We start from the raw sequence: 15,334 nt of genomic DNA on the forward strand, positions 1-15,334 counted from the left end.
GGAGTTATGGTGAAGACTTCCATATCATTTGGACAATCCTCTATAATAATGAAATTTGAATAGTCACAGCCCACATGCTACTCTGACCCATGTTGGCCTACACTTGATACGCCTTTAATTGGCATTTTTTCCCACCACTTCTCTAATTTTATTCTCCAGTTGTTGGCCACTACTTGGCCCTTTGTGATCTCTGTATGAATCTCGACTAAGACCATTGTTGTGGGTATCAGTTATTCTTGTCCATGGGGTGCTCCTATTCATTGCATCTCTTGCTGATCTGCATCCCCTCTTAGCCCTATGGCATACCCATAATCTACAACTAAGTCATGATATGTGTCCTTACTGCTTGCCACATAGCAAGTCCCCTAATGACTCTGTTGAGAATTATTCCATTGTCTTGGTTGGTCATTTCCCCACTACTTTAGTGGCTAACCCTTCCTACTAGAACCTTTAAATCCTCTCTACTGTGCCATCTCAATTGTCGCGATCTGATTAACTAGTTCCAATGGAAATGCTACTTGCATTCTAACATTTTGTACCATTGGGTTATACTAGCATTCTTTAGCTTCATGACCCATGTCTTTTGACATATATTACATGACTCAACATTTCTTAGAGCATTAATCACTCCCATATCTAGCAACTTCTTCTTGATTTTCTTTTCCAGCTGCTTTTCCAAAGCTATCTTCTCATCTTTATATTTTCCTTGCTTCTTATTCCTAGGGGATCCTCTATTCTTCTTAGACCTCTTCTTGTGTCGTTCTTGTCTTCTTTTCCCTTTGTTATCATCAAAGTCACTAGACTAAATATTTGAATCTGATTCTAATGAGGAATCCTCCTCATCATTGCTATCATCCAAATCCGAATCTTTAGAGTTTGAATCTAAAGAATCATTTTTGCCCTTTTCATTAGACTTATCTTGCCAAGTCTCTTCTCTACCCTTTGCGCAGCATCAACCAACACATCTATGAGAGCATTTCATTGCACTTCCACATTAGCAATTGCACTAGGAATAGTTTTATCCATACCTTTCATAAAGTTTGAACATTGTAGATCCAAAGATGGTCTATTTGCAACATCCAATCCGTTCAATAGATTCTTGAAATTTTTTGTGCATAATCTTGCACCAAGATTTACTTTTGCTTGATTTGTTTTAGCTTCTTTAACACATTTGTGGCTATCTTACATTTTCTGAATCTACTTAGAAAAGCATTTTAAAGTGCATTGTATGTATCAAAATGAGTAGCATCATAAGTGATATACCAATCCATAGCCTTGCCCTTGAAGGTAAACATATGTAATTTAACTTGGTCCCCATACATTTTATTAAAACCACTAGCCAACCACCTTGTCTCAAACTGTGTGATATGGTAGTCTAGATCTTTCTTCTTCTTTCCATAACATTTAGAAGCTCTAACCTTAGGATCTATAGATGGATTGGGATTTATTATCTTTTTCCTTTTAAAATTTAATGGGGATAAATGGTTAAAGTTGAGAGATTTGTTTGTGTTTACTATTGTACTCTGTTAGCAGCATTGCACTTTCAAGTACTAGATGTTGCAATCTCTTATCCACATAGTCATGAGGGCTTGTTTGATCTTATAGAATAGGCACATCATTATCTTCATCTGGAGGGCCTAGAGGAGTATTTGTAGAGCTAGCTAAAGAATGATAAATTGTAGAGATACCTACATAGATATTGACACCTTGGAAGTCCTTTGTATAGTTTGTAAATACTTCTTCATCTAGGGTGGTAAATCATCTTGCTTTTCCTTTGTCAGTCTACACTATCCCCTATTGATATTGCTAGACCCATACTTCTCTCAAATCCTTGGACTTGCTCCATGTTAGGATGACATTTGATATGTGTGGATAATTCTTTGACATATACATAGAGATGCAAGATTAAGCCTTAAAATTCCATCATCCTACTTCAAGGAATATGCCACTGGTTCAAGTTTTACAAGAAATTTAGACTTCAACCATCAATCTAGAGTTGTTTTTTGGTTGGGTTTAAACTAGATGTTTAAGGAAGCAATGGCGCAACATACACATAGAAAACCCTTTAGGTTTTACATAAAGGAACTTTGGTTTTCTTCCATAAAACAAAGTCATTTTAAAAAGAGCTTAAAATCAAATGTTCAAGACAATAATGGCATGATCACCAAAGTGTTATAGCCCCTAATCTATGTAAAATACATAATAGGGCTGTAACATTATATACAGTAACACAACATACCACTATAGGTATCACGAAAAAGAACCATACCCTATTAGAAAATGAACATGAATGTCAAATATAATGCTATAGAACCATGAAAACACATCATAGATCAATTATGATAGCATACTAGAGACAAAGATTAGACAAAATTACTAAAATATGGTAGAAATACATAGCCTAATGATGGTTGAAACTATCAAAGCATCTATATTCTCAAGAAATCCCATCATACATATAGTCATGGTGATAAAAAATGATATAAGAAACTCACATTTTTAGGCCATGCCTATAACAGCATTGTTAACTTCATTTCATATGACATACTAAGTCCATTCACATCAAAAGATCATAAGTGTAAATGAGATGTATCAAGCCATGGCTAATATATAGCACCAAAATGATAAGGCTACCATTAAGGGCCTTCTTCGTGTAAAGACATGAATCCATGTCACTATAGGAGTAACGTTGTGAATGCATAAAGGCATCAAACTTATGATACCATTCCCCAAGTGCCTTCTTATGTCCATAAAGCCTCTTCCTCAACTTGCACACTAGGTATTTCATGCCCTTTTCCTTAAAGCCCTTAGGCTACTGCATATAAATATCCTTATACAAAAGAAAAGCCATTTTTATATCCATCTTGTTACAAGTCCAAATATATATTCACAATCAGGGATAATATCAAAAGAAAATGGTTATCTTGGCCATCCCACAAGAGATAATATCTCATCAAAATCAACTCGTTTCTCCTACTTAAAACTCTTAGCAACTAATCTAGCCTTATATTATGACTTAGGGTGACCATGGGTACTCTTCAACTTGTACACCCACTTGCTTGCCAATGCATTTTTTCCATTGGCAAAGGAACCAAATCCCATGTACAATTTTTTTGTAGTGAATCATACTCAAACTGCATGGTTATGTCTTGACAGTGACTATCATCTCTGCACATAGCCTCCTCATAAGTGAGAGGCTCACCAGTATCTATCACCATGACATAATGCATAGAGGGCTCAAAATGATAGGAGGATATGAGGCTCTAGTGGAGCATCTCAAGATTGGTTGTGGGGCCTACATGGCTTATCCTCTCTGTCTAACATCAGATCTTGCACAATAGGCAAATCCTAGGCCATTATGTCATTAGCAGCAATTGTAGGAGGCAATCTAACTACGACTAGTTGGACTGTAATAGGAGGCTCCTCTTGAAAGATCACCTTTTGTACCTCGACTACATGCTCAGGTTGCTTATGCATATGGTCCTCTTCATGCGCTGTTCAATACCATTTTGGGGTGGGGTGTATGGGGTGGTCAACTGATGATTAATAACCCTCTCATCATAGAGCTTCTCAAATGCCTTACAAACATATTCATCCCCATTGTCATATCATAGGCATGTCAGTGTGTATGCATGATTGGTTCTCAACATAGTAAGAAAGCACTGAAATGTAGCTACCATGTCACAAAGTACGTAATACCACCTAATGACTAATAGGGCATGGGACTACAAACATCTGAATGAACAAGAGCCAAAGGCTCACCCACATATATAGAGAAAAACCTTTTATAAAAGTTACATGTTTTCTTACCATATAAATAATCACAAGAGTCAAAAAATGAGTAGTTAAGAGGTAGCAAATACTATAAATGAGTGAAAGGCTTTCATTTCTTTAAGAGACATATGCCTAAGAAAATAATGCCAAAGAGATACATGAGGAAGATAAGTCATGACCAAAACATGATCAATAGATCCGTACGGTACTTTTCATCATCTAACTATCCAATAGAGAGCAGGATGTACATCATGAAGCACAAATGGAGCACTAATCCCAAACTACAATCTCACATCACCTATGCTAAAATATCCAATGTAGTGTTATCTCCTGATCTAAGCAAACTTGTAATATTGCAACAGGTATAAAACCAATGTCGATGCCAGTTAATATAAAATGAAGCCCCGAATCAAAAAGCCAACACTAAGAGTAAATAGATGACACATAAGCCAACTAAGTAGCATTAAGTGGTGAAGTAGCAAGTATATAATCATTTGAGTTGTACTCCAAGGCATTCATCTCGTCTATCTTAACATTGGACTTAGAGACAATGCTACAATCATCAAAAGATTTGGCACTATCTTGTATTTTCTCTTTTCCTTTTTCACATCTATCATTGCACGTCATATGGCACTAGGGCCTTATGTGACTATGTTTCCCACAATAGTAACAAGTAAGAGACTTAGGACTATGGGAATTACTACGTGATTGTCCACAAGATTTAGACTTACCCTTGTTGGGTTGTGTGTGTGTGTACCACAATTATTATTCCCATTACCATCTTGTTTGCCTCTCACTATGAGTGCATGAGAAGTACGGGTTACATCAACATTCTTCTTGTTTACTTCATGTCGTATAATCAAAGCACTCTCTACATCCTTGAGCTCAAAGCCAGTTTCAAAAGGGTTTGCACTCATAGCAATGTAAAATGTATCAAATTTGATTGAAAATGGAATGAAACTCATTTAAGTGAGAAGACATAGGCCCTTCCTTCATATGAAGGTCCATGAGTTTTTTAAGCCAATACAACTGAGTTGCAAAACTCTCCTTATCGTAGAGATCATAAATCTTTTTCCATAATGCATAAGCACTACCCTCAGCCTCAATGACATTGAAATATATCTATTTTGACAATGAGAAAATGATGGTAGACTTACATAGCTCATCAGCCTCTTCCCAAGCTACTATATATCCATAGTGGCTCATGAAGTGGATCCTTGAATGTTAAGGTGCAATGCTACAAAAGTGATGATGCATACATTTCAAGGATAGGTCCAATTAGGCATTATTCTCCATTATAATGGAGCAATATTAAGCTATGAATCTCAAGTTCAAAGAAGCCCATGCATTGCCAATTTTGTTGGTACCATACTCTAAATGGAAAAAGGAGTGAATCTCATGGAAGATGGCCACCATCATACAAAGCCATAAAAACTAGCAAGGTGATGTACTCCTCCAAGGTTTAAGGATTGTCTCCTATATAACTTGTCTTTTGAGGTTGTGAAAAGGCCCATCTCTCTATTTCTAATAAACAACTCTGTTCTTTTCTGCTCCCTTATGCACATGCATCCATGGATAATTTACTAATGACTCCAAGCATGCATAGTGTATAGTGGCATGTCATTTGTGGTTTGGGACTCCCTTCTAGCACACTAATATGTAGAGCTCAAAACTTCACATTCTCCTTCTCCCTAGCCTCATACATAATGAGCTCCAAATATACTCCATTGGCTCTTAAGGTGCCCATTTAATTCCCTTAACCCATTTGACCACATCCATCCATCTAGATTCTCTTTCGTGTGACATGGTACTTATAGCTTCTTGGTATTCAATGAGTTACACACACACACACACACGCACGCACGCACACACACACACACACACACACATGCACGCACGCATACACACACACAAGGAGGGAAGGAGGGAGGGAGGTGGATCACAAATCTGAGTGGAAAATTGGGAGAGCATAATAACTTGTATAAGCTATCAAATGTAGCGTACTATCAAACTTCTACTTAGTTGGAAAGTCACATCAAATTAATAAAATATGTTATTTTGTTAGGGTTTGTAGGGAATGAACCATATTAAACCCATGAGGGAGAATGTTACCATGTTCCTGCAGCACAGAGGAGCGGAAAATGGAAAAAATGGAAATAGCAAAATTACCGTGTTCTCGCAGCACAGAGGAGCGAAAAATGGAAATAGCAAAAAAGGCACAGGATAAAAGCAGAAAAAGGCGCCTTGACCAATAGCCAGTCCTTGAAAAATTCAAATATTCGGGCACGACCCTCAGAGAGCTTCGGTGTCGACCCGAGGCAACAAAAGAATTAAAATGTGGAAGCGCCCCCGAATCTTTGTAAAAGAGTGCTAGGCTCGCTCCTGTGCAAAGTGTATGCATTAGCCGAGAATAGGATAAATTAGAATGGTGGGAAATGGGAAAAAGGGCCTAGGCTATGGCCGGCCATGTAAAAGAGGGAAAAGGGGATGACCACCCAAAAAGGATTTAGGGCTTTGTATATAAAGTTGAAAAGTGAAAGCTCATTCTTTGGTGTGTGGCAAAAAGAGTCTCCTTCTTCCTCTCTTCTTCTCTCCTTCTTGCTTGTGTGTGCTCTTGAGAGAGGGAGTGTGAGAGTGTGAGGGAGTGAGTGTGTGTGAGAGTGAGGGATCAAGAGGGTGAAGCTCTTCACCATCTCCTCTTTTCTTCTTCTCTTTTCTTCTCTTCTCTTCTCTTGCGCGTGCGGCTATGGAGGATGGAGCTTGGAGATGGAGGAGGCTTGAGGATGCTTGAGCTAGCATCAAGAATCGTGGAGCTACCAGAGTGCAAGAGAGAGGAGGATACTCGATCGGGCATCAAGGTAAGCTCATTACAGTCGTAAGATCAACGGCGCGTCGGCTAGGTGAGAGATAGCCATTAGAGCTCGCTTGGAACGCTTGAAACAATAAGCGGTCCGTGGGTCTTGGCGGTTGAGCGAAAGCTCCCACATTTTGGTTCTGTTGCCGGGACCAACGGATTCAAGCTTGAGCACTTGCGCGCCTCATATCGAGCATCGAAGTAGGGTATTCATCCCCGAAACGGAGCTTGAGATAGGTAGGAAGTTGGGTGTTTCTAATCTTCAAAATAAGTAAGTATTTTGGGATATTTTGGTTGGTTGATGATTGGAAAGCATGGAGGATCTATTTCAGTTTTTTGCCTTTGATTTGCGTTGCATTTAGTGTAGGCTAGAGTTAGGAAATCGAACCGAAAAAGGGTAGGGTTCACTGTTTCAAAACAGGGCAAAACAGGGAAAAAATCATGCAAAATGCGCAAAATGCTCGCTAATGAGGTCTAAGATCGACAAGAGAGTGATTGGGGCCATCAACACCACATTTGGGAAGGCATATAAGAGCCAGGAGGCCAAAAGAGAGCTCATTTGTGCCATTTCAGTGAGAGAGAGAGAGAGAGAGAGAGCTAGAGAGCCCCAGCCCGTGTGATTCGATCGCATCACCGATGCACTTACCGACTCATTCAGGTATATGAATCCCTTCCTCTATCCCCCTAGATAGGATCTGGAGGGTTGTGCTTGGTATGATTGTGTAAATCCCAAGAATCGAGCGAGATCGACATCGCGCTGTTTCCGTCGCGCCTCGTTCGGCCTGTCTGAGCGGTCGCTTTTGGGCCGAGTCCCAGAATTGGCCCTCGGCCCCTTACCATTCGGCCACTCGGCCCGAAACCCTAGTCGGCCGCCCGAGGCAACTGTCCGAGTCAACCCACTCAGCCGTCTGAGTCAAAGCTCTTTGCCACATGGCACATCCGCCATTCGGCCCGTCCGAGCGACCCGTCCGAGTCGCAAATTCGGAACTCAGCCACACCCGGGATTTGGCCCTTGGCCAAGCACCGTTCAGCCCGTCCGAACCTGTCATTCGGCGCATTCGAATAAAAATCGTCCGAGTCAAATCCGGAGATTCGGCCCTTGACCCCGTGCCTCAGCCCGTCCGAGTGACCCACTCGGACCCTGCAATTCGGACCAGCTGGTCCGAGTGCAACTTTTTGTCAATCTGTCAGAAATTTGACTTGACCCGGCAAATACGCATTAGCACAACTTGTCGAAACCCTTCGGGCGCTCAAAACTTGATTCTGTCACACGTGATAAGAGAAATTGTAGTTCACAGCTGCTTAGCGGTTAGCAGTAGACAGTTGAGGGACCCAAGGACTCGGACGCGAGCCGCTGAACCGTAAAACCTAATCGACACAAAGCGAACAAGGCAACGTACAAGGAAACCCTAAACCCTGATGAAATGGCCAGAAAATGGACCTACAAGCCTATCAGGCCCAAAATGAGCGAGGGTGAGTAAGACGCCGGGGAATTGCTTGCGGCACTCACATTGAATTTGAGTGCCCTACTAGTAGGACCTGGAGAAGACACGAAGACATGGAAAGCAACACTATAGAGGATTGGACGCTGCCGGAGCTGCTGGGATTGATTGACAACCTTGTGGAGATGGAAGCAGAAACAATGTCGGGATCAAGAGGTGAACGAGGAGAGGACCTATTAGACTTAGGAGAATTTCCAACCTCAGTCCAGGAACTGGTCCACGACTACGATCTACTCACCAGGACCGTGATCCAGGGCAGACCTGTAGAGGAAGTGGTAGCAAAATTGAAAGAAGAGAGAAGAGCTATCAAGAGAGCTCTAGAAGGCATAATTGCCTACAACCATGAGCAAAGGGCTAGAAGGCTACATCAAGACATAGATATGTACGAGGCTAGACGAGTGCTAGAACTAGTGGGAGCGGCCAAATCCGGACCGAACATACAGAGGGAATGGGCAGCAGAGGCTGACATGACATTGAGCGAACTGGTAGCAAAGCGACTCTTGGACAACACATCCGTTGAACAGAACGCTACTGCCCTAGCCACCGCGCTACTATCGGGATTGGGAGTCACGCAAGGGGCTAAGGGGCAGGCTAGAATCCCCATAGTAGCAAAACAACTAGCTAGATACAAACCTAGCAGTGACCCATACAGCTTCATGGAGCAGTTCAAGCAAGTGTGTGAGGCAAATGGTCTTACCGACCCTGCACAGCGAGCTCAAGCTTTCTGTCTGTGCTTAGGCGATAAGGGGAGGACCTGGTATTCTAGTCTTAATGATGCAAAATGTACGAACTTTGCTCGCCTTAAGGGCCTATTCATCAAGAGGTTTTCGGAGGCTGGGTATTCGGATAACCTCATCGTTAGGTTGATGAATATCAGTCAAAGGGAGAAGGAGGACGTTAGGGATTACGTCACTTAGGTGCATAGCCTCTACAAGAGAATCCTTGCCAATGAGTGACCTACCGAGAGGGCAGTGTCTACAATGTTCATGAACGGGATTCGGAGCTCTACAAGACTTTGGCCAGTAACTCCACCTTGCAACGAGACGTGCTAGCTAGAGTTTTCAAGGAGGCAATACGCGTAGATGACCAACTCAGGGAACGCAGCATGAGGACTATCAACCGAGAAAGTGCAAGCCAGAGGGACCTCGAGAGATCAACCACTTCGGGGGGAAAAGCAACTGCTAGTGTGCAGGATAAGGGAAAGAGTGTAGACCACGACCAAGGGATGGTAGAGATGAGAATGGAGATTGCACGGTTGCAAGAGCTCATGAGGAAGCCTGTGAGGTCGCATGTACAATGTATATACTGCGGCGGCAATCACCTCCCAGTTGAGTGCCAAGATCCTAGATCTCGGCCGTGCTCAAATTGCGGTAGATTCGGGCATGATGCAGTGCATTGCAGAATGCCGAGGAGATTCCCATATGCATAGCAGTACAACCCTCCATACTTAGGTAATAGGCCACCCAATTTCTTTGGGAGGGGAGCCCAGTTAGCTCTTCCAGCACCGACTGACTCAAGACCTGCCGTGCCTAGGCTAGAGATGAACCCAACTGGTATACCTAGGCCACCATGGCCTTTTGTAACCCACCCATCTAGCGATGCTCCTGTTTTGTGGAGGAGCCTAATGAGGAAGAAACATATGTCAACCCGTACATATCCTATGGGCAACCCAGTCCTGATGGACTATCGGTCAGTGCCGGTGATGGCTTTAGGAAGAGGAAGAGGCAGAGGCTTTGGTGGGTTCAGCCAGGATCCAGCCACATGCTAGACTTGCGGCCACCCAGGCCACATTTCATCAGGCTGCCCAGAATGAGAACAAGCTAACAAGGACAAAGCGGATCTCTGATGCACAGAGTGTGGAATCACATATTTGTTTCCTGACTGTCCTAGGCGGAAGCCATCAACCAGCTCTACCAACATGCCATCGGTGCCTTTGGGGCTCTTTGGAGTGGAAACCTTTGGTAGTGAGGATACACCCATCCCACTACATGCTATGACGCAAGCTCAAACAAAACAGGCAGGCATCTCCTTGCCAGGGCCAAGTAACCTTGATGCAACCTCAATAGGGAAGAAAAGCCGAAGGAGACGGAAAAAGAGAACCGATGCAAAGATAACTCTTAAAACCGAGGAAGCAACTATGTTAGTGACGGGAAAGAAGGTCACAAAAGTAGAGGCGGAGACCTCAACTCCTAAGACAGCCGAGCCAGGGAGTGCCAAGGTAGGGGAATATCCCCACCCCAAACGGCAGCTCGAGGCTATAGCCAAGGTCAAGGAGTGGGTCAAGGATGCCCAAAAGCACCTCAAGGATGCTGAACCCATATTAGAAGATCCTATTGACGATTTCTCCAGCGTGAGCACACCAGTCTCACCTTCAAAACCACAAGCTGCGAGCATACCTGCACCACTGGGAGCAACTCAGCAAGCAAGGCCAGGGGGAAACTTGCCAGGGCAGACAGAACGCATGGCCTAGAAATGCTAGCCTCAGGGGAAGACGAGAGCCCAGTAACCTCCTCACAACCTTGTTGTCTACTCCAGTAACTCTAAGCTTGGAAGAACTGCTTAGGCAAAATCATTCCTTGTGGGAGGAGTTAAAAGAATTGATCGAGGGACACACAGGACTTGCAGGTGTTGATCCACAAGATCATGATGCAGTTACACAAATCCCAAGTCTAACTCTACACTCAAATCCTAAGTCTTTGCACATCAATGCTTTTTGGGAAGGCACTGAAATGCACGCAGTTTTGCCCATCCTAGCCTTAGGAGATATGACATGAAAAGGAATTGTAGACACAGGCATAGGTGTTAGCGTACTAAACCATGCAGTCTTAGAGGCATGGGAAAACCCTCCTGTAGAGACTGCCTGGTTTAACGTCACGTTAGCAAATGGAATGAAGGTAAGACCATTCGGGGTCTTGAAGGATTGGCCAGTAAAGATTGCCAGTGTGCAATTTTCGGTAAACTTCATCGTCATGAAGGGAGTGGATTACGACATACTATTAGGCCAACCTTGGATGAGGAATGCACGTGTCATTGAGGACTGGGGCAATAGGTTGATTTTCCTAGGGAACAGATTTAATGCAGTAAGGGTAGAGATGGACACTTGGAAGACGACCTCTGTTGACCCAGATGCCATCTCAGCTATGCTGAAAGGCGGTACTCAAACGACTAGACCCTATGGATCACTCACTAAATATATTCCTTGCCCTGAGGATGAGAGGGATTGGATGCATGTTTTGGCAACCATTGACCTACCAATCTCGGATGAGGAAGAACTATATCGGCATGCAACCAAAGCCGCAACCATGCCAAGTGAGGAGCCAATTGTGCCACTCTGCATGATGGCAAAAAGCTCACTCAGCCCAGGCAAGCCAGCCTCGTTCCATATCCCCAACAACAAACTAGAGCTTCAGGAAATCGTAGAGTATCTAACCAATAAACTGGAAGGCAACTCGGTTGCTAACTTAAAACCTCTACGTGATCTATTAGCTAAGCCAGAATGGAAATGGACCAAGGTCCACGACCTGAATTTGTTATATAACTGGGCTTTAGTTTTACTGATGACACGGAGACTGGAGAGGAAAGCTTGGGTGATGATGAGCAATCAGAAGGACAGGACTCCGATGATGAGAAGTATGAGGACTGTTGCTCTATGGGAGGGGAGAGTGAAGGAGAGATAGATACAATAGAGTACGACACGGAAGAAAAAGCGATAGAACAAATCAGGGCAGACTCGAGGCCTAAGAAAGGAAGGACCAGTCAGAATGAAAAAGGAGTCATGCGGATGGAGTGTGACAGATCCTGGCTAGAACGCATAGGAGCCGTGGATTACGAGCAAGCCGGAGTGGCACGACCGTGGGTAATCCCAGTGCTCAAGACGGATGCACCTACTGAACTACGACCCCCTGGGGAAACACCTTCCTCAAGTGAGGGGTGCGAGTTTAACTCAGAGTCGAAAATCAGCACTGAGAGTGATCCCGAGATACCACAACCTTCTAAAGTCAAACGCACCAAAGGAGACTTGCCAATCCACCTAAGGCGCAGGAGACTAAAAGAGGAGACCAGGAAGCAAGCAAAGGACTCAGAAGCAGAAAGGCAGAAGAAACCGCATGATCTACCCAAACGGTTTACAAAATTTAAAAAGGGTGACATAGTGGTGATTCTGCTAGGTGCAAAAAGACAAGGCCAAACTAGTGAACCAATCGAGGGACCCGCCAAAGTCAAGGAAGTTAACTTGGCTGGGGAATGTGAAAAGCCAAGATCAGTGTTCATTACAGATGACTTGATGGAGGATGAGGAGACCAAACTCGTTGCGCTCTTGCAAGAGTACATTGACGTATTTGCCTGGACATTGGACGAACTTAAGGGAGTCGACCCTAGGGTTGTGACTCATAATATCCGAATGGTCCCTGATGCAGTGCCAATGAAACAATGACCTTACCCCATGAATCCCAAACACGCCCATGCAGTAAAAGAGGAGATTGATAAACTCATGAGGGCAGGATTCATATATGAGATCGAGCACACGGACTGGGTATCACCTATCGTGATTGTCATGAAGAAAAATGGAAAAATCCGAGTGTGCGTGAACTACAAGAAAGTGAATGCCGCTGTGAAGAGGGATAACTATCCTTTACCTTACACCGAGCAGGTAGCATGTAAAGAAGTCTACAGTTTTCTGGATGGTTTCTCGGGCTATAATCAAGTGCAAGTACACCCTGACGACAGGGACAAGACTGCCTTTGCCACGGAATGGGGTGTGTTCGCCTACATTGTCATGCCTTTTGGGCTAATGAATGCACCTGCAACTTTTCAATGCCTAATGTGCACTATCTTTAAGGACATGCTTAGGCGCGAACTGGAAGTGTTTGTAGACGACTTATGCTTACACTCTAGTTGGGCCAAACACTTAGAGAAATTGAGAGCTGTCTTTGAAAGGTGTAGGTTGTATCACCTCTCGTTGAACCCCTTAAAGTGCCAGTTCTGGGTGAAACACGGATGCATCTTAGGGCACGTAGTGTCAAGGAACGGCATTGCCACTGACTTTTCCAAAGTCAGAGTCATTGTTGACTTACCGCCACCCGATAACTACAAGGGAGTTCAGTGCTTCTTAGGACACACTGGATATTATCGACGCTTTATACTAAATTACGCACTAATTGCTAGACCATTGTACAAGCTGTTTATAGTGTTCGAGTGGACGGAGGAATGCTAGCGCGCATATGAGGAGTTGAAAAAGGCTCTTACACTGCACCAATCTTACGAGCTCCAGACTGGAACATAACGTTTCATGTACACATAGACGCCTCTAAGTTCGCTATTGGAGCCGTGCTATGTCAGCCTGGTGAACATAACTTAGATTACCCGATGAGTTTTGCCAGCAGGCAGCTCACAGAGACCGAGATGAACTATTCCACGACAGAAAGGGAGGGGTTGGCCATGGTATTTGCGGTAAAGAAATTTAGGCATTACCTGTTGGCCACTCCCTTTGTCTTCTTTGTTGACCATCAGGCCTTTCTCTATCTTGTGAACAAGCCTTGAGCTACGGGACGCATAGCTAGATGGTTACTCCTTCTACTGGAGTTTGACTTCTCTGTACCCACAGGAGAAGCCGCTCGACAAGGCATACGTGACGATTTACCGGATGCTCATCTCTTTAACCTATCTAGCGAGAGAGAATTGTTTAAAGCTGATCTGACGCTGTATTGGGCCGATGACATAGTGCAAATGCTGGAAAACGGACTACCTGAGTGACCCATTGAGAAGGCCAGGCTGAGAAGACTTATCTTGAAAATTCAACCATACCACAACTGATAGCTGGCCAACTCTACAGGTTGGGACAAGACGGTTTATTGCGCAGATGCATATGTGAGTACGAGATGCACAATGCATTGAACGAAGCACATGGCAGAATCGTTGGAGGACACTTTGGCGGAGACACAACAGCCCGAAAGGTGCTACAATCCCAACTATGGTGGGCCACCCTCTTCCACGATGCAGTTAAATTAGTAAAGCGTTGCGATGAGTGCCAAAGGACCAAAGTGCCTGTGTGGAAAGACAAGATGGAGTTGACCCATGTCATAGCCCGACAGCCCTTTGAAAAATGGGGCATCGATTTTATTGGACCTATCAGTCCTGTGGCACAATATTCCCAAGCTCACTACATCATAGTGGCAACCGATTATCTAACAAAGTGGACAGAGGCACGAGCCACGAGGAAGAATGATGCTAGGACCACTGCAAAGTTCTTGTGGGAGCAGGTCATTTCACGGTTTGGCTGTCCAATCGAACTTGTAAGTGACCAAGGCATGCACTTCGTTAATGAGGTGATTGCCCACCTACTCTCTACCTTCCTAATAATTCATTGGAAGTCCTCTCCCTATTACCCTCAGGCTAATGGCCAAGCCGAGTCCACAAATAAAATCTTAGTCAACGTGCTTACAAAGGTTGTGTCTACTTCAAGAAGTGACTGGGACAACAAGCTAATGGCGGCCTTGTGGGCCTATCGCACAGCTTATAAAACGGCTATAGGACAGACGCCTTTTAGGCTGACATACGGAACTGAAGCCATTTTGCCCTTAGAATTCTTCATCCCTAGCTTAAGGCTAGCAGTCTAGGAGCGTTGGGAGGGAAGAGAGGCTTGGACCAATCGCTTAGTGGAGCTAGAGCGCCTAACAGAGACCCGACTCCTCGCCACTCACTCTCTCATTTGTGAGAAGGCTCGACGAAAGATGTGGTTTGACAAGCATGTCAAACAGCAAGACTTTGAACAAGGGGACCTTGTTCTGCTATACTCTGTAAAAGGACATAAACAGAAGATGAAGTTTTGGGGGTTAGGGCCTTTCAGAGTACGCATGATTGGTAGAACAGGGAATGTTGAGTTGGAGACACTTGAAGGTGAATGAATAGGCTTTTTTAACGGTAGCCGCATAAAGAAGTACTATCCTCCTTCCCATCCATTACATGAGCCACCCATGCTAGAACCCCCAATGAACGTCTGCATGGCTACTATAACCGACCTTACAGATCAGGACGAAGAAGCAGTGGCACCGGCGTATCTAGAATCACAGTCGCAGCAGAAGCGATGTATTCTTTCGATGCCTTGATTGATGAAGGGGCCGACTACAACATCTTGATGCATGACCATTGGACACGCATTGGTCAACCGAAGCAACAGCCCACTAATGCCAAACTCACCCCGTTTGGG

The sequence above is a fragment of the Lygodium microphyllum genome, chromosome 26, assembly GCF_053477565.2.
Source record: "Lygodium microphyllum isolate KBCC chromosome 26, Lygodium_microphyllum_v1.1.10, whole genome shotgun sequence".
NCBI classification, from domain to species: domain Eukaryota; kingdom Viridiplantae; phylum Streptophyta; class Polypodiopsida; order Schizaeales; family Lygodiaceae; genus Lygodium; species Lygodium microphyllum.